Source organism: Pinus tabuliformis, chromosome 1_2 (assembly GCF_031772625.1).
Source record: "Pinus tabuliformis cultivar Carrire ecotype Pingquan chromosome 1_2, CPIR1, whole genome shotgun sequence".
Classification (NCBI taxonomy): Eukaryota; Viridiplantae; Streptophyta; class Pinopsida; order Pinales; family Pinaceae; genus Pinus; species Pinus tabuliformis.
The window spans coordinates 837,711,257-837,732,373 of record NC_142298.1 but is presented as its reverse complement, the minus strand read 5'-3'; the positions used below and the strand labels follow the sequence as shown (position 1 = coordinate 837,732,373).

Sequence of the window (21,117 nt, the reverse complement as noted above, 5' to 3'; positions counted from 1 at the left end):
AGTTTGGAGACTACAGTGAAGCTGTAAATAGACAGAACTCAGCAGAAAAGAGTTCTGAGAGAAGAAGTAAGCAGGATTGGAGTCCTTGGGGCTGGTGCCTCAAAAGCAAGAAGGATAAGAGTCCTTGGGGTTGGTGCCTCAGAAGTAAGCAGGATTGGAGTCCTTGGGGTCGGTGCCTCAGAAGCAAGAAGGATTGGAGTCCTTGGGGTTGAAGCCTCAGAACTGAACAAGATTGAAGTCCTTGGGAGTTGGTGCTCCTAAGTCCAAGATTGGTGTCTTGGCAAAACAGAGTTGGTGCTCTGGAGGTTGGAGCCTCACCAAAGTCCAAGTTGGAGCTTGGCAACTGTTTGTGACAATCTATATATTGTATCTATTTTACTGCATAGTTTATATTAATAAAAGCATTTATTCTTGTTGTTCATCTTGTGTTCTGAATATATATGTTTTAACTGGTAAAACAATAGTGGGAAAAAGAAATACTGATTCACCCCCCCTCAGTATTTCCAACAGTTGTCATCATTTTCTTATCGAGGTAAAAGGAAAAGTGAGTCTGTATTTTTACACCTTTGATAGTATATGGAAAAGAGAACACTAGTGTACCCTAGAGCACCATATCTTTCTCCACAAATACTAGTGTACCCTCAACACTATTGTACACAACACTAAAGGATGGCATTTTTTATTACACTTAACGCTATTTTACAATGTTATAACTACAACACCTCTAAAGGAAGAGCATTGTGGTTGGAACACTATCCAAACCACACGGATAAACTAAATTTAAAGAAATGGACAAAAAAAACCTTGAAAAGCCATGAATTTTGCCTAAAGGACATGAATAACACCATTTTGAGAAGCAATTTACCAAATAAATCATTGCCATAACCTTCTTCTTACATCCCATAATTATCTTCTTTCTGAAATGCAGTAAATCCTACTCCCAATGATCCAGAACATAATTAAAATGCTTGTCGTGGTTGTGGTAGCTCTTGTTGTGAAGAAAATGCATGATAGGAAGAGGCTCCTTACAATAAAAAATTAACCAAGACAACAAATTTTTATGTTAGTGATAGATTCAATTCAATTAATTTCTAGATGAATGATTGAACAACATAAATACATCTTAACCTTAGATTTATTAAACTTTGAGAGATATAGAAAACCAAAATACAAATATTTTAATACACTATTGTACAATGTTTTAACTAAAACCATCCTAAAGGAAGAGCACTATGGTTGGAACACTATCGAAACAAGATAGATAAGCTAACTATAAAGACATGGAAAAAAAAACCTTAAAAAGCCATGAATTTTGCTTAAGGGACATGAATAACACCATTTTGAGAAGTGGTTTACCAAAGAAATCATTGCCCATAACCTTCTTCTTACTTCCCATAATTATCTTGTTTCTGTCCTACTCCCAATGCTCCAAAACATAATTAAAATGATTGTAGTGGTTGTGGTAGCTCTTGTTGTGAAGAAAATGAGTGATAGGAAGAGGCTTCTTACAAGAAAAAAAAATAACCACGACAAAAAATGTTGATGTGAGTGATAGACTCAATTCAAATAATTTCTAGATGAATGATTGAATGACATAAAACATCTTACCCTTAGATTTAAACTTGGAGAGAGATGGAAAACTAAAATACAATTATTTTAATACTTAATACATCTAGATATATATATTTAATACTTGATACATTTCAATATATATATATATATATATATATATATATATATATATATATATATATATTTGTTTATTTTTTGTGGGAGTATTGGCTTCAACAATTTTTGTTTTTTGCTTTTTAAGGTTTAACAAGTGACATATCTCAGCTATATCGGTCATAACATGCACCTAGTCTCTTTAAATTCAATTATAAAACCCACACCTAGTTACATCTTTCATCCATATTGAGTTTTAAAGAGGACCTAGCTACTCTAGGTGAAATTATTGATTCTTCATCAGACATAACTAGCATTTGACAAGGGCAAAGGATAACTTGTATAAAGGCACCTCCTGTGTCACAAATGTAGCAATACAACTCACCATTCTGTACTCTATTATTTTGTGCACATATCCATTAGAACTAACAATTCATGTTATATTCTTTGATAAGTCTATGCATTTTTTCAATTTCGGCAACTTCTTTTATGTCTTTGGAATTTGTTGGATCAATATCACCAGCAACCAAAATAAGGTTAACTAGCTCTATCTCTAGATAAAAGCATGCATGGGGGCATTCCCATCTCCAATGGAGCTTGGAGAAGACAAGAGGAACAAGTCTAACGCTGTGGCTTCTAACTAAGGAATCATAGGGTAGCCACTTCTTATAATGAACAATAAATCTCTACTTTAACCTATCTTATAGTTATCACCTCTATCAAAATCAGTTCCATCTGGTCTACTGGGGGCATAAAACTAACAAATATATTTGTATATGATGATATGTTTTATACATTGATAACATTTCATGTTAGAAGGTTTTTTATTCTTTTGTTTATTTTTTCAATCGAGTTACAACATTGTACAAGTTGAATTGCATTACTGCTGAAAAGGATATGTGCATACAAACTCAAGAGAAACAAAAAAAATATTATGCATTTCAATCTTGATAATTCATCAATTTTTACCTCTGAAAATATTTCTAGGTAAGGTTTCACATCAAATCGAGAAACCCAATGGCACAAAACTCCTTTTTCTATTATGTGGATCTAGTAAATATTCTAATTCAACGTTCTCAAATTCATCAAAAAGATCTTATAGAAAAACATCCCAATGATATAGTATTTAAAGAAATATTAAGGGAGCTAAATCACTTAGGCACAATGGTGAAAAGAAAATTTCTATGTAAAGACTCAATCTTAATTTTCAAAGGTATAGTGATCGGGTCTTTTTCAGTGTCGAACAATAGAGTGACTTTCTAGAAAAATCACCAAGTGTTGAAGTTTTTTGTCCAAGTGAAGCATATATCAGATTCTAATGTTTTTCAAATCAAAGTAGAGTGTTGAGCAACCCTCTCACACCCCAACCCCACCGCCAAAAAAACACATAGCAAGAATAAAATTTAAACAATTGAAAAAGATAATCTCTGTGGAAAGGGGATTCTTCCCTTTCTCTGATCAGAATGAAGATGGAATGGAGCTATTGGAAACCTTGAGAAGGTGGAGTCCTATGCATGGAAAGCTTCACCTGGAAGTAGATGTAGGAAAAGGAGACAGAGCCTGTGAAGAAAGATAAGCATGTTCACTGAAGGAAACATTGCATCATCAAACCCTCATCTCATCTCTTGAGATCATGGCTCGGATCTTGGCCAATAAAATTATTTATCTTCATAATTTTAGACTATGATTCATTAAGTCAACAAAAGAATAAAACACATAAAATGTACTTTTCTTAAGTTAAAACTTAGAATGGAGTTTATTAATTACTTACTCCACTTAATTAAACATTTACAAAGTTGATTAATATCATTTACAAGCTAATGCACCAAGTTAGTGAAGAATACCTCCTGAGCTCAACAAACTCCTTATTTTGTTAAGGTAAAGTGGTCAAGCCTTTTTCAATGTTGAACACTAGAGTGATTTTCCATAAAAGTTAGCAAGCATTGAAGATGTTTATCCAAATGAAGCATAGATGAGGATTCAAACAAAAGGAAGACACCTTGAGAAGGTGAAAAGTGTTTGCAAGGTTCAGTTAGATGTAGTTCGAAGTAACTTTGATTTGGTCAATATATGTATATAGTTACCCAATACTCGTCATATTTCTGATTTCTCTTATATATATGCTATAAAAAAAAAAAACGTTGAACATTTATGTACAATGAGAAAAGTGATAACTCTCTGGCTAGCGTTTGAGCGGATCTGAAATAAATGTTGTAGAATCAGATTTCTGCAGCGCCAATAAGCCTTATGCCTATGGCCTAACCATCTCCATGATCACTCTCCTTCAAGTTTCTAGAGTCAACTCTCCTTCATGTTTCTAGAGTCAACTTTCTACATAAGAAAATATGAAAAATAAAGATTCAGTGTGAGCATACTTTAGCACAGGCTTATGGGTGAGAGTAATGAGAGCATCATGATGTTTTCGCCAATCATGTGCACAGTTCAAAGGGTACTGAAAACTGCCATAGCCATCATCCCCACTGTTACTTCGTACTGAAAACTGCCCAGCCTTATCTGGATGGTGTACTTTTTGATAAGCCTTCTTGATCTTAGCCGCAGTACTCGAAACCTCAACACCCAAGATCAAATAATGATCCAAATAATTTCTCTTTTCATTTCTTCTTCCGCTTTGGCAAGTAGTTCACCAATTTGTCTAAGATCTTGTGTGCTAGTGCTCGAGCTTCCCAATCTCCCTCGTTGGCTTTCTTTGCTCCGTTACTGGCTCTCTAAGAGTGTTATAAGCCTATGTAGATCAATTGTTTCTTGTGGCTAAATGCCTAACACTACCGTTGGGACTCTGTCGTGTTTGGGTTGGGCAGTCATAAGGGTTCGATGCCACTGAATAATTAGGCATGAAGGAAGATGGTTTTCCAAGTAATGAACGTGTCCACGCCTTGGATGGCTTCGATCATGGGACCTGGTACACTCGCACTCTCCCTCGATGTCGACGTCCCATACGCAAATACAGTACTTGAGGGAAAATCTCTGTGAAATTCTGTCAACAGAACACGGGTCATCCCATGAACAATATATATATAATATACATGTTAAATTCAATTAAACACAATGAGTATTTTAATGCATTGGGCTATTAAGATCTTGTACCCATTTTTTCTCACATACAAATCCGAAGCTCCTCTGCCTTCAAAACTCCGAAGCTCCTCTGCCTTCAAAACTCCATCTTTTAAGAGGATATAGCCTTTTAGCATGGGCATCTCACGAAGCTCGTCCATGAACATCTCAAGAGATGAAGCTATCTTGTACAGTTCCTGCGCAGTCACATTCTCAGAGTTTGCTAGAGAGAAGTGGATCAGAATTAAAATGCAAAGTAGTAAATGAGAAAAATGCATCATCATTGCCACCATCATTTTCATCACAATTAAAACTTGCTGCGAAGTATTTCCAGATTCTGCATCAAAATATCTATATATATATATATATATATATATATATATATATAGGAATATATTTTTCACAAGTTGCATTTATTTTATGGCTTGAATGCAAACAATGGTACGTTTGCACGTCATGCTTATTTCATGGCTTGGAAGTTAAAGTAAACAAATCGCACGTGATTTGAATAGCAAACAAATAAGGTTGGGAGATTCTACGACAAACTGTGAAAAATATATAAAATCTCAAGAATCTTACTGAACTGTTTTCTGAAATCTTGAAAAAACAACGCATTTCGCCTCATGCAAAATGTGTCGTGTTAAAATCTATATTAAGAAATAAGAATCCTGTGAACTTTTTTTAATATATTACGAAAAAATAATTTACACCATAAATGAAATCCGCCATTGATTTTGCTTGTGGCTAAATCTCTAAGACTTTCATGTAATGTTGCTCTCCGACAAATAGCCTTGGGATAGTTTGGGTCCAGAGCAATGGCTCGGCTACAATCTGCAATAGCATCGACGATATAAACGTGGGTGTTCTCATAAACTGACCTTCATTTCACCCACAAGATTTTTGAAGAATTGTTACGAATTGAACAGGCATTGAGTTCCCCCACGTTGCTTGCTTAGAGGACACTTGGGCCAGAACGCATGCACTCGCCCAAAATCGCCCTTTCGATTGAACGATGTCCCAATTTCTATGATGCAAACGATTGAATGATGTCCCAATTTCTAGGACACCGCATTTTGAACTATCAATCCAAAAATTAATCGATTTGAAATTAATTTATATAAATTGAATGCGGGTTTTTGGGTTATTTGGTGTTTTCTATGGGTTTTTTTAATAGGTATTTCCGTCTGTTTTTTGTTTTTTTTTCACAGTTTGGTGGCCTAGAGTAGAGTTTGTTGTCCCTAAGTTTCTGGTATGATTTTGAATATCATTTACATAAACTAGTTTTTTATTATAATTTTATTTTGGAATGGCAGGGGATTTCATTTGGTAAATAAATGGCTAAAAATTTACTTAAATGTTTACTATGGAATTTATGTCCATTGAAATTTCAAGAATATCTTGAAATTTGATTAAATAAGGGTGAAACAAATTAACATCCTTTGTGATAATCAAATTTAAAAACAAACAAGAATGCCCTATATTTACCAACTCTCTCTAATAAGTCATGCATAAGCAAGTTAAACCCATTGAAATAGTTTTTAGTTCAATCATCTTAAAGCATAGTCACCGAATTCTTCCAAATAGGGCTGAAAATTTTGACCGAATTCTTCCAAATAGGGCTGAAAATTTTGATGATTAGGCAGTTTGGTTCGATTTGGTTTTTATACATTAAATCTGATTTGGTAAGTATGAAATTATTAGTAGCAATTCGTCCATTTTCAATACCTTAAAATGCGGCCTCTTGAACTACTTTATTTTCATTTTGAACTACTCTATTTTGAACTACGATGTCCCAATTTCTATGATGCCACATTTTGAACTACTATGTTTTCTATTTTATTTTTTTATGAGTAGTTCAAGATATTGTGCTCTTTGTTAATGGTGGTGTTGATTTAACGCTCCCGTGTGTTTCGTGGCATGTGCTTAACACTAACGATGTGTCTGTTTACTAACACCTGCGGGTTTTGGTGTAACGGAAATCGTGACTACAACAAGTGGTATCTGAGCCAAAGGTCTTGAGTTTGAAACACCCGTGGTTTGCATTGAGGGGGGAGACTGTTGTGCTCCCCGTTAGTGGCGGTGTTGATCCAACGCTCCCATGTGTTTCGTGGCATGTGCTTAACACTAGCGATGTGTTTGTTTCCTAACACCTGTGGGTTTTGGTGTAACGCAATCGAGACTCCAACACAAAAGGCCACAATTTTGTTTGGAAAATGTCAAATTTTGGTAAGATTTTGATAAAATTTTACAGAATTTTTGTGAAATTTGAAAATTTTTAACTTTCAAGTTTTAAAATTTTAGCTGTGCTACTGTTAAATACATTTCCACCATCAATAAACCATTCAAACACTCTAATAAAATATTTTGATGTTTAATAAAATATTTTGAAAAAAGACTCGATTCCAATGAAAAGTCACTAAAGCTCAAAATTGTATTCAGTGTCTGGGTCCTATCTATAGCGTTGAAATTTCCATTCATTGACAGCAGAATGGACTGAACGCCCAAATAACTCTATTTACTCGAATGCTTGATTTTTTTTGATGCAACCACACTGTATGCCCAAATTCATTTCCTAAAGCGTTGAGATTTCCATTCATTGACAACAGAATGGACTGAACGCCCAAATAACTCTATTTACTCAAATGCTTGCTTTTTGTTTTTGATGCAAACACATTGTATGCCCAAATTAATTTCCTAAAGTTCCTTTCTATCTGCTAGAAATTACTATCGAAAAGAGTAATACGACAATGACTTAGTTGATCATTTTGAAGGAGAAAGGTGACCAATACCAGTAGAAGTTAGATTTCATATATCTTAAAGCCCAGAATAAAACTTAGAACTGAGGGTTAAATGGGAAAATTTGCAGCGACTAAATATTTAGACTAATATTGAATAGTTAATGTGAACAAGCACACATTTCCATAAACAGTGATCAAGAAAGCTATGAAATGGCTCTTTAGTTCAAATCAACAGCCAAAAATTAAAATTTTGTGAATGGACAGAAAGACACAAGAATAAGCCCAAAAATACAGTAAAGCTTCATAAACAGTTCAATATGTTTAACATGTTTTTAAATTTCAAGTAAAAGTGGCGTTATATCAATATTAGATCCAAACTTGAGAACTTTTCCTTTGCATTCAAATTTTTGAGAGGCAGCTACACAATTGCAAAAATAAACCACACTGAAAGGCCGTGATTCTCCATTGCATGCCAAAGCAGTTGTCTAGTGCTCAACTACTTCTGCATGCTTACCTTCTTGAAAAGCTTTATTTCCTACAACCTTATGGTGTAGTAGATCATGGATTGCACCCTTCGCCAATCAAGATCATACAAATACATAGGAAACAACTAGGACGATGGTCCAAAGACACCGTTGTCGAGCCTCCATCATGGAAGAGGGCCATCTTCAGCTTCTTCGTGATTGTCTTGGCTACAATGGAATCTTGATCAGGTGGAGATAGAGGCTTTGTACAGGTGGATGGGTTGGCATAGATCCTCGATGATGTACCATAGAGTAATATTGCGAGTTGTCCAGAGGTGAGTTTATGACATTTATGCGAACATTAATCTCGGTTGGGATTATGTTTCTTCAAAACAATATTCTTTTTTGAGAAGAATCTTCGGCAGATATCACATAGAAATATTTTTGTCGACCCGTTATCGACAAAAATATCTCTGTGATTTTCACCAAAGATTTTTCTCAAAATTGATTCGGATCACAGAAGCCTAAATTCTTTAAGAATATTCTTTGAGCACTATGGGTGAAACAACGGATTCCAGACCGATCCAAATACCCATATACCCATAAACCGATCTGTTCATGTTGGAGGTTTAAAGGCCTAACAGGTTTAGATCTACTATGTACTAACATTAGTTCTGGAAATCAAAGTAGCAATCCTGTATGGGTTCAAGGGTTGACATTCAATATCCATGGAGGATACTTGGAGGAAATTGTGAGAGGATATAGGTAGGGCCTCTTGACAACGGCCCACTACAATAATCTAAGCCAGTGCGATACCTTAGATGACATCAAAATGCATCTCTCTGCGACTGAATATGGCCCTTATTTCCAGAATGGTAATGCCCCTCTTATAGTATTGATTTCGAAAAATAAAGTGCCCCATTACAGTTATGTTGGTAGATTTGGATTTAAATCAATTGGCTCGAAAAGAATGGAAATTATAGCAGTTGATGTAACTCTCTATTCTAAGCACAACATACAATAGCAGAGAAATATATGGGAGTAGCACCTGTGATAGAATTGATCTATAACGAAGGGATAGGGCATGTGAAAGTAGCACTAGTGGACGATTTTTTCGTTAAACTGAACGCAAACGAGGAGGTGGGCCTTAACGATCTGGGTTCTCCTTGGGGATGTTTAACAATGCCCCTTTCTGGCCTTTCTGCTCATTGTCGGTGCTCATGAGGTATATTATTAGGGATCAATATCATAGATTCAGAGGGATTTTATAAAAGCCTTTTACAGGCTTAAATATCTATTAATTTCCCACCTAAAGTTGGTTAATTTTTTAGTTCCCTCTTAAAAGCTGGTTAACTTTTTATTAGTAAGACTAATTTATTTTTCTGTTTTTAGGTTGGGTTTGGTTTTTTTAGTTCATAGTGTAAGTCTTAAAAGTTCTCCGCATAAAATGGGGCTTGAAATAACATTTATATTTTTATAATATTTCTATTTAAACTTGCAAAAGGAAAATAAAGCACTCCACTCTCCTATTCTTATGGTACATCTTTTTTAATCTTTATCATAATTTATTAAAGCATACTGCAGTAAATCTAACTTTTTAGTTATAATTTAATTATAATTTTTTAAGAATTTAAATAATATTTAACTTTTAATATATTAGGTTATGATAATATATTTTAAATGAGATTGGACGCGATAATTGGATTAGAGTTAATGTATCTTTGTAGAAATAATATTGATTATATAAAATATGTATAAATTTTACTTTCAAATATTAATAGTGTGTTTTTAAAATTATGTAAGCCAATAGGTGGTTTAGATATTGAAGTATTTAAAAGAAATGCACTTTTTTTAAAGAAATTGTGTAAAATCTTTTTAACATAGAGAATGTATTTTTAGTATCTTTTCAAAAAAAAATTATGATATTTTTTTATTATATTTCTTTTTTGATATTTTTGAGTTTGTTAGAATTTTTTTAAACAGTTGTATAATGCTTGTGGATGATTGTTATTTATTATAGTTTTACATATTTTTCTTCTCTTATTCCATTATTTGTTGCAGTAATTTGGACCTTCTGTGGTCAAACTAGCTACTACTACTATAACAATAAGAGTATATCCAACAACCAATAAACTCCATATACAAAGAATTTATTAGAGAGGCATTAGCAAGTCTCCCAAGAGTCCTCATCAACATAATTAAGTTGATAACAATGGAAATCATGAGAATCAAACACATGTCATGGGTGTACATTGGGACACATGTCAAACGAAGATGAAAAGGTATTAGACAATGCTTAGCCTGACCAATTTCAAAAAGGGAAACCTTCTATGTAATTAAGGCTTATCATGCACAATGGATTAAAGTAGGGAGGGGAGATTATGGTATTGAACCAATTATTTTTAATTAATATTTATAATTCATGTAAATAGAAGTAAATTATCTAAAATAATTATTGGTAATTAATGTCTATGGGGCATAGAATATATGATGACACGGTGTATTATTAACACATTCCATGGTGTTAAGGTCACCGATTTTAAGCTATGTAGGCAAAAATATGGTCATGTTAAGGGCAGGCGTAGCCTAGGCCATGTGCGATCCCTGGTGATTTTAAGAACTTAGATGTCCCTGGGTCGTAATTACTCAAGCCAAATTTTAAGTGTGAAGTCATCTCAAGACTCACACAACTTAGCAAACCAAAAAATATTAGTGGTAATTTATAAGGAAGTCAATTTTCCTTTTTTTCATATATTTTTGGATTTTCAATAGTTAATCCATTTTTTGTATATTAAAAAGTAAAAGTATTCAATCAATTAAAAATAATTTTAGATTGCGTTTTCAAATTAAAAGTATTTTTAATTTCTGTCAAGAAAATCAAAGTGACCCTTGGATGGAGTATATTACCAATTTTGTTTAATGTTCAAGCATTTGAAGAATATTGGCAATTGTGTTCAATGTTCAAGTTAAGGTAGTAAAATGGATAGTGATTGACCTCCTAGGAGCACAAGGTGCCATGATTATGTGATATCTATGATGATCAATGTTATTAGAATATGTGAAAAGAGATCAAATAATATGCAAACAAATCAAAAGGGGTTAGGCCTCCTTACTCACCTACAATGTTATGATCCTCCTATAAAATATAACGAAGGTATTTAGATCTCCACACATACATATAACATAAGGAAATGAGAAAAATGAGGGAAAGGATAAATATAACTAGGATATAAAATATGTCTTTGGCTTTTAGTAGAAGGATATCAATCTCACACCTCACAAACATGATTGAAGCCTTCCTTTGAAGTGACAATTTAAGTAGAGGATTAAACAAAGTGTGATGAAAGTATGCTTCTCGACATTCAGATAAGCATGTGAGTGCAACATGTCACAATAGACTTGAATATAATTCTTCCACTACTTACAAGCTTTGGAAATATCTATGAAACCCATCATAGAGTGTATGGCTATGATAGACCATAAAATGTTCATGTCGTGTGGGCACTACATTGATAACATGAACAATTGGCTCATAGGGTCCCTTTTGTGTAGCCATTCATAGAAGAAATCTACTTCCCTATTGGGATAGAAGTGAAAAATGATAGTTGCAAAGGTAGGAATATTAATGGTGTCGAAGATAATATTGTTTCTGTAAAGAAGAGAACCAAAAATAGGTTCATGAACACCATCAATATCTATTGGAGGTGTTGCAACGAAAGTAATAATGAATACAATTTTTTTGTTCAATAGGATAGGGATCATCAAGATGTTGAACCATCCAATGTAATGATGGTTTTTAGTGCTAGTGATCTAGTCACATAAAAGACCCCATAAATTTGTTCTTTGAGATACCCCCAGGATTCAATAAGTAATCGAAAGTGAGAGGATTAATTTCTAAGGTGATAGTGGTAACAACCCTAAGTTGACCCAAAGTGGCACCATTATTGTTCTTTACATAATAGGAATTACTATTAGGGAAGGAGAAAAAGGCCTTTACTTATAAAATGATGCTTCTCATGCTGGAGCGCCATGAATCCTTTAAACAACCACATAGATCCTCTCTAAATAATCTTAGGGATATATGGGATATTGATTCCATTAGGAATTTTTTCACACCATGTATAGGAGTCAAGGCATGTACCATGAGTAAAGGGGGTAAATAAATGAATTAGGCCTTACAAGATGCTTTTTAGTCTCAAGGGCTATGATCTAGACTTAAAAACCACATAGATCTTCTTTAATGAATCTTTGGTCCTAAGTCGGGATATGGGCACCATGGGGGGTGTTTCTCACCACATATGGGAGTTAGTGTCTATTCTATGGTTAGGACGGGAAACTAAGGGCCTTAGTCCCTAAATTAATCTTTCTCGTGCTCAATTATCATGAACAAAACCTATAGCTGGGAATATGGGAATTTAGTGATTAGTGAGAGATTAGTGGGAGGGTTTTAGTCTCAATTAGATGTTTAGAAAATTAATTTAAGAGCCATGAGAAGTTGTGAAGAAAACTTAGGACATTTGACAAGTTTCACGAAGTAAACTTGGTAGTGGTACTAACTGAACATTCCTTGATCAAAGTTCACACCCTCTCCTTAGCACTACCACTTTTCCAAACAAAGAGAAAATGTGAAATAGACGTGCAACCCACGAAATAAGTTGGAAAGGTTGTTGCAACATATATAGGTGGTCATTTCATGTTGCAAAAGGAGGTGTTGGGCTCCCTCTCCCATTTTCGATAATTTTTTAACCTTTGAATTTAATTCCCTTTGAATGTGATCAAATGATATAACCTTAAAGATTCTAATAAGCTCCATAATTCTAATCATCCTCTGACCCAATAAATAAGTGTATAACGAAGCATAATCTTTCATTCACTCTATAAAATCCTTTGAATCTCCTATCACTTGTAAGTTTAGATTGTTGAAGTGACACAATTAAAATGACTAACATAAACGACTAATTCATATTATTGTAGTTCTTGTTAGGTAGTAATATTTTTGTTCTAGACTAAATTAGTCATTCAGGTTAGTCATTTTTAGTAGTATTACTTATTAACTAGTCGTATATTTTAACTCGAGACTAAATTAGTCATTTATGTTAGTCGGTTTTAGTTGGATCTCTTAATATTGGTAATTTTTGGTAGTATTTCACTTGAAAAATTTGTGGTGACTAATGTTTTTAGTCACTTAGTTACTAATTTCACCATTTTGTACCAGTGCAATGACATCCAAAATTGCTAATCAATTAGTGCCTACCTCTCACATACGAAGTTACATTTAAGTGCCCAGTTTTTCTGAGTTAAAATTAGATTTCATAACCAAAAAAAGGAAAAATTATTGTTATGCCAAAATAAATAAGGGTTTTAATGAGGATTCTAAATTTAACACCATTTTTGACAACTACAACACCCAGTTTTATAAGAACCCAATTGGGGCAAGGGGGAAAACAAAAAACGATTAGGTTTTTTTTTTCAATGGTAGTGAAAACATGATCCAAACTGAGCAAAATAATTGAGCTTTGCATACATGTTTTGAAAGTATTAGAATTGGAAATTCTAGTAAAAAATCCGGAGCAAGCAGTAGAGATCCACCGATGGATTGATACCTAATCAGTGAAAAATCGCTGCATTACTATGTATGAGGTTCTGGCTGATCTAAGACCTTCACCATAAAATTGAAACAGAGATTTGAGGGCATACCTATAGCTAATATCGATATGTGAGAGTGCAACAATCATGAGTCCATGAACTTGATAACTGATATCTACTGGAATGAGATCCGCCATAGTTGAGTCTAATCGCACTCTTTAGTCAAGATTTTCTACCAATTTTTTATAATTTTAGTTTTACATTTCAAGTTTTTCCAAAACAAAAAAACACTTTCAGATTAAGTAGTAATGAGAAAGTACAATAAAACAAGGGATGAAGACCCCCCTGGTTCATCATCTGCAATTGAAGCAAATTAGTTCCATTACTTCATTAACAATGCTTTGAAATTGTAAGCAGAGTTAGATAATTCCTTTCAAACATTCCTATAACAGTTTCTTGGTTCAAAAAGCAGGTACAATCAATTAGATAAGAATGTGTCCCGATCATTGAAAAGAACTAGAGGAAATATATTTTAAGAAGATCTTGTCAAGATTTGAGCTGCAGCCTTCCTTTGATAGGCAATCTACTTCATCATTCTATCTCTGATAGATGTGAGTGATGGAGACAGAGTTGAAAGCCTGGAGTAGGAATTTGATTTGGCATTTCCATGTATCGAGGTTTGTTGAGTTTAGGGAGCCATGATTGTTTACCCACTCAATGATGGATTTGGAGTCCCTAAAGAGAGTGAGTGTTGAGATTTCGAGCCAAGATGCATAGAAAAGGACCCCCCAGAGAGAAAGGAGTTCTGCACGAGAATTAGTTCCAGTATTGCAGTACCAATGGAACCTCTGGAGTCTATTAGGGCTTAGACAAATAGCCATGGCACATTCACAAGAGTCAAAGGAAGAGGCCCCATAAAAAAAATTGACTAGATAGGAAGACCAGATATTACGGGGAGGAGAAAGACTTTTAAGAGTCATTTTTTTCATAGGAAAGTATTCTAGATAGAAGGAGAAAATGTTGCAGCTAGTTTTCCAGATGTTAGGAGAGACATTATAGAAAGTGAGGTCATTTATGGTTCTCCATATTCCCTAGATGATGAAGAAATCTCGCGTTCGGTGTTTTGGATGGTCCACAGGCCAACAACCAAGGCAAGAAAGGATGTCACTGTGGTCCGAGATTGTAGAGGGGTTTGTTATTCAGATCACATTTTTCTAAACAAAGGAGGAAAAAGGACATGGGATGAAGAGATGAATGATGTGATCTCCTGCAGAGTTACAAAGGCAACATCTTCTTGTTGTGTTCCACTAGCCAAGAGAAACATTTTAATTTGAGTGGGAAATTCCATTTCCAACTTCGAACTAGCCAATGGAGGAGATGATTGTTCCTATGAGGCTAGTGGATTATATCGCATGCATAAGATGTTGTGACCCGATCTTATTGTGATCTGCCACACCAAGTGAATATGTCCTCTTTGGTGGCTAGTACAATCCATGATAGTTTTAGATTAGTGATATGTGAATTCCATTTCTGGATCAGATGAGCAGGGATTTCCATCTCTTCCCCGTCTTTCCAATATGTATATGTGGAGGAAGAGAGATTTTTGTTTGTAATGTCCTGTGTCACAGATAAACCATTCTTATGCAAACAATTTATAAGTTGAAGGGATGGTAAGTGTGGACCTGTTAGGCTAGATAGGGGATCCAAGATGATTTTTACAATGGAACCCTTTCCAACATTCCATTTAAAGTTTCTGAAGAGCAAGTGCTTGATGTGGAGAAAGTTGTGCCTTGAGAATGAGCAATAATGTGGATCCGGTGCACCAGCTCGAATCCAATAAATGAAATCTTTGTTCTGAAGATATTTTGGTCTTGATATTCTCGTCCCATAGTCCCATGTTTGAGACAAATCTCCAAAAAGTTTTTAGTAGGAGTTCCAAGTTGAAGGAATGAGTCTCCAATAGTCCCCATCCTCCTTGTTTGACTGAACAGTGGATGATGTCCAAGCTAACCAAGTGGAATTTACGAGTTTGTTGAATACTAGCCCATATGAAACCGGTGATTATGGCATTAAGCTTATGCATAACTCCTTGAGGTAACTTGAAGGTGTGTATCCAGTATATAGGGATGTTATGTAGAGCAAATTTGACAAGAATAAGTCACCCCCCGAGGGAGATCCACTGATGTGACCACTTATAGAGTCACTTTCTGATTTTTTCCAAAAGCCAGTCCCAGTATTTGTTTTTATATCCATTAGGCTTTAGAAAGAAGCTCAAGTAAGTGAATCCATCATCCAATTATGATGATTTTATCCCAAAGATGTTTTAAATATCCATTATCCCTAGGGATTTTGGATTAGTTGAAATCAAAATAGACTTTGACTGGTTCAAAGAAAGGCCTGATGCTTTTTAAAAATATGATATTATATAGAAGATCACCCACCATTCAGAAGGGTCAAATTTTCCTATTGTGAGAAGGTCATCCATAAACATAAAATGTGAAAGGGATACCCTATTTCCAATTCTGCAACCAGTAGTATGACCTTGTTCATAAGCATTTGATAGTTTTCTGGACAGTCCATCGATGATGATGAGAAACAGTAGAGGAGACAAAGCGCAACCTTGTCTAAGTCCTCTGGAGATTTGGAAGAATTCAGTTGGAGAGCCATTAATCAGGATAGCTAGGGAGGCAGTCTTAATGCAAGCTTTAATCCAATTTATCATTAAGGACCCTAGTCTAATTTTATGCAGAATCATCCACATTAGTTCGCAATTGATGTAGGCAAAAGCCTTAAGGAGATCAATTTTCATGAGGGAGGCATCTAGGTTGGAGATCTTGATTGAATGTATGCATTCCTGTGTGGATGCAACAATGTCAAGGATCTGCTGGTTCTCTGGGGAGCCAAGCTATTCAACTGAAATATGTTTGGAGAAAAACGTTTTGAGCTTATTTGCAATTGTTTTGGAGATCAGTTTTCATATGGTGTTGCATAGAGAAATAGGGCGATAATAGGAGAAGGAGGTTGGTTGGGGGACCTTAGGAATAAGGGCTATGAAAGTGGCATTTGTGGCACCTGAGAACTAACCAATATTGCGAGATTCTTCCACGATGTCAGTAAGATAAAAATCATAATCTCTTGGAAATGGATGAAAAGTTCCATTGTCTAGCCGTCTGGTCCAACGCTATTTCCATATGCCATTCCTTTAAGACCGAGAGGACTTCTTCTTGTGTGATTGGGCATTCCATATACCTAGAGTCTTCCATGTTGGGTGAGAAAGTGGAAAGGTCACATATTTCCAGTTGTTTGTTGAAAGAGGCATTTTCCCAGGAGCAGAAATTGTTGCTGAAATGTCTCTTTGCCTCCCTTTCGATTTCTTGTTGTGTGGTAGGATTTTCCCCTGATTCTGAATGATGTTCCATATGTAGCTTTTTTTTTTGTCTCATCTTGACCTGTTGGTGAAAAAATTTGTTGTTATTATCACCCTCCTCGACCCACAAAAGAAGACTTTTGTTGTAGTTCTCCTGATTGCCTTTTCAAGATCTGTGATCTTTGGATTTCCAATTGAAGGATATCTTGTATTCAGCGTTGAGAGAAGAATGTAGGGTCAGTTGGCTCTTCCAGTCTCTTGATCTGTTTCTCAATCCAAAGTATTTCCTTGTTCAGGTCCCCTTTTTCTTTCTGGACCATCCTTGTACCCTTTCTTGAGGGCCCTCAATTTACCATTTATCATGTACATTTTCCAAGAGCCCAGGACTCCAAATGGCATCTTCTAGAAGGTTTGTACAAGGTCTATGAAATTCAGTTCCTTCAACCAGAAATGGTTGAATTTGAAGGGCCAAGATTTTGGATGCATTTCCCCATTCCATTCCAACAAAATAGGAAAATGATCGAATATTTTAATTGGAAGAATCTTAGAGTTGAGTCTCTTGAGTTTGTTGGCAATTGATTCATTTACATAGAATCTATCCAGTCGTTTTTCTATACCCTGTGAGCCCCATCGACCATTTTTCCATGTGGGTCCAATTGGAGTTGGTTTGATGTATCTGATATTTTTCTAACTGAATAGATCTTTGAAATAAGGCCCCAACTTGTGAGGAATGTAGTGGGAGCCCCAAATCTCAGAGATTTTTGTAGAGAAATTAAAATCCCTTGCCATGATCAGTGAGCTCCAGGAAACCAAGTTGTGCTACATTTGACCAATACTCCTTTCTGTTTATATATGGAGCATATACATTAATTATTCAGAGTCGAGTTTTGGATCCCTTGCACCCTCCCATGACTATTAAACCCGTTAATGTGTTGAAGGATTTGAAATTATAATTTGTTGGATTCCACATTATCGCTAGATCCCTAGATAGACCAGAGGCACTAATAGCACATACATTCCAGTTTGGATAGATCTATAGAAGATAGCCCCACGTCTTGTCTTTGGTGGTCATAGTTTCTTGAATAAGAACAATTTTGGGATTATGAAAGCCAATTATACTTTTCAGGGATCGTCTTTTTTGGGCTGATCCAAAACCCCTTACATTTAGAGACATTATGGACATTATGGAAGGTCTAGCTCAGGAGGCTCTGCTCTAAGGACCCGAGTTTTTGGAGGAATTTCTTCATTGAGTCTATTCCGGGAGGATATGGGGGCGATTGGAAGTGGAGGGATGACTGGTATATTTTGGAATTGATCCAATAGATTGGATGGGGCGATGGTGTAGTTTGCTATTTTTTTAGTTTTGGCCCATTCTTCTAGAAATTAGTCATATTTTTGAAGCCAACAAGGTGAGGAGGAGGTATTTTCGATCAAAAACAGTTTTTTTAATGGTCAACAATTCCAGAGTAAATTGTGACTCCCTAGCAAGCACTTTGAGTTCCAAGTCCTCTGAGAATGGAGTGAAAGTGCGTCTAGATGGATCCCCAAATTTGATTGGGGAGGAGAAAAATTGTTCAACAGGAGTTTGTGACTCTGTTGGAGGGGCGTGATCATTTCCCTTCCATGATTTACAAGAGGATTTAGGTTTGTTGGATAGCAGTGTAGACAAGGGCATATGTTTTATGGATGAGGAAGATTTAATGGTCAGGTTAAGACGAAGGTTTATGTGTTTGTTGTGTCTAATTTTTGAATTGTGGTTAGGGATAGGAGAGTTTGGACCAAGAATTTTGAGGATAGACTTATTGGTTGCTAGTTGTGTGGAGTTTTTTTTTGGTGGATGGGGAGATAGAGTAATAGGGATGTTTCTTAGAGGAGGGGATTTTCAGTGGGTAGAGGTATTTGATCAACTGTGGCATCGACCCTTGTTTGAGTATTCTAGCTATGAGGAAAGAAAATTTTAGTGTTCCTAAAATTGACTCATTTATTTTATTAATACACTTCCATTAAATTTTTGCACAACAGGAGCATATGTGGCCAACAATATCTACAATTCCATCCTAAGCTTTCTCTCATGTATTCTTCATTTTTGTTAGGCACCTTCTCTCCACAAGTGTAGAACATTCTTTCTGAGCAGAGATCCAAATTTTTGGGGGCTAATGTCCTGTGCCATTACAACTTTGTCTGCAAAAAACTCAACATTTCCATATTTTCCACAAAAATTTTCCTTCCTATTCTTGTTTATGTTGTTAAAACAAATTGATGCTTCCTTGGATTTCTTATTTCTTTAATCATGAGATATAATATGTGATAAGTAGCAAATATCAATAATACCAGCAAGAAAATTTCAATAATGTCATTCTTATCCATTTGACTTATTGGTGTCATACCTTATGTCTAGTGAGGGGCCATCTTGGATGCTATGCCGTAAACACCCTGATTGTGTTGTCAAATCTAGAGAAAACTTGTTTTGGTGCACCAATTACATTGTCTCATACTCCCCTTTCCCTTAGTCTACTGCATCCTAAATCGACACCATCTTTACCAGCTTCTCCTTCTGGTGTCCCTGTTTCCCCTCCATGCTTAGTCATCCCGCAACACCATATTTACCCTTATTCTCTATCTGCATACCTACACTAGGTTTTGACCGGATTCCATTTTTACCAAATGTAGACTTTCTTACTTGACTTGATTGTTGATTTGTGCATGCTTACTCCTCATTGTTCGCCTGCCCAACCATTATTCTCATGGTTCCTTGTTACAATTTTTATTTTCTCAAACAACCAATTCAAAAACACAGAAAGAATTTTCAAAACGTGGAGTTGAAAAAATGAACCAAGTCTTAGCCAGCTTAGAACCTGATAAAATGCCACCCAATTTCAACACCCAAATGTGAAAATCTCATTATTGATCAGCGTTCCAGGCTTTTTTCATCCACCAAGTTTTTCTAATTTTTTTTTTCGAGTTTGTCCACCAAGTCTTTCTAAAAAACATTTCAAGTTTGTCCACCAAGATTTTGTAATTGATTGTGCGTTGTTTATATATTACTTTTTATTTGTTGAAGTGGACAGTCAATTTTTCTTTTTTCTTTTTTAAGTGGCATAATATTATTGAGGTGTATTTCTAGGTGTCATAATTTTTTTTTTTTACTTTTTTGAGTGGCATAATATTATTAAGGTGTATTTTTAGGTGGCATAAAATTATTAAGGTGTAATATATAGAGATAAGTGTTGGGTAAACAAAATGGAAAAGAGTGGATTTAAACACATTTTTTTTTCTAATTAGAACATAGACATGGATATACAATGAATAAGTTTAAAGTAATGGAATTCTAATTGTGTATATGAAACTAGGAGAGTTCATTGTAAAGGTGTTAGGTGTTAACATAATACTCATAAATTTAAATGAAAAATATGATTAGTATTCCAATTACATCATGAAGAAATATGTCAAGATGAAGAGGAATTGATGTTAAATTGTATTTATGCTAGTGGGGAAAAAATATTGTGTTCAAATGAGGTACATTACACAACACTTCTCCCTGCAGGTATTCTTCATAATGTATTTGACCAAGTTGTAAGTCCACTCTCATTTTGAATAATTTTTCACCCTTTGAATTTAATTCCCTATGAATGTGATAAAGGATATAACCCTGAAGATTCTAATAGGCTCCACAATGTTAATCATCCACTCATTCAATAAAGAAATGTTTAAGGAAGTATAACCATTCAGCCAATTTATAACAAACTTTAAATCCCCTATCATTTGTAATTTTAGATTGTTGAAGTGACAATTAAAATGAATAACATAAACAACTGATTTGTATTATTGTAGTACTTGTTAGGTAGTCATATTTTTGTTCGTAGACTAAATTATTTATTCACGTTAGTCATTTTTACTTATATTACTTATTATCTAGTTGCATATTTTATTCTGAGACTAAATGAGTCATTTATGTTAGTCATTTTTAGTTGAGAAATTGCTCATTTTTGGTAGTATTTCACTTGGAAAAGTTATGGTGACTAACACTTTTAGTCACCTAGTCACCAATTTCTCATTTTCTACCAGTGATTCATACACTATGCATGCCAAAACTAGTAAGGAAACCATAGATACAACTCAATACCTGCAATTAATCTTGTTGTAGCTGCTTGATCCAACTCTCCCTTGCTTGATCTTTTCTTCCATTTTCTTTCTTGTCCTTCCTTTGCCTTACTTTCTCTAATGC

The 21,117-nt window shown here is 34.9% G+C and overlaps 1 pseudogene; it reads right to left on the bottom strand.

Annotated features, from left to right (window-relative positions):
- LOC149208536 (uncharacterized) overlaps positions 1 to 21,117 on the bottom strand; it is a 176,994-nt pseudogene that overhangs the window by 28,981 nt on the left and 126,896 nt on the right.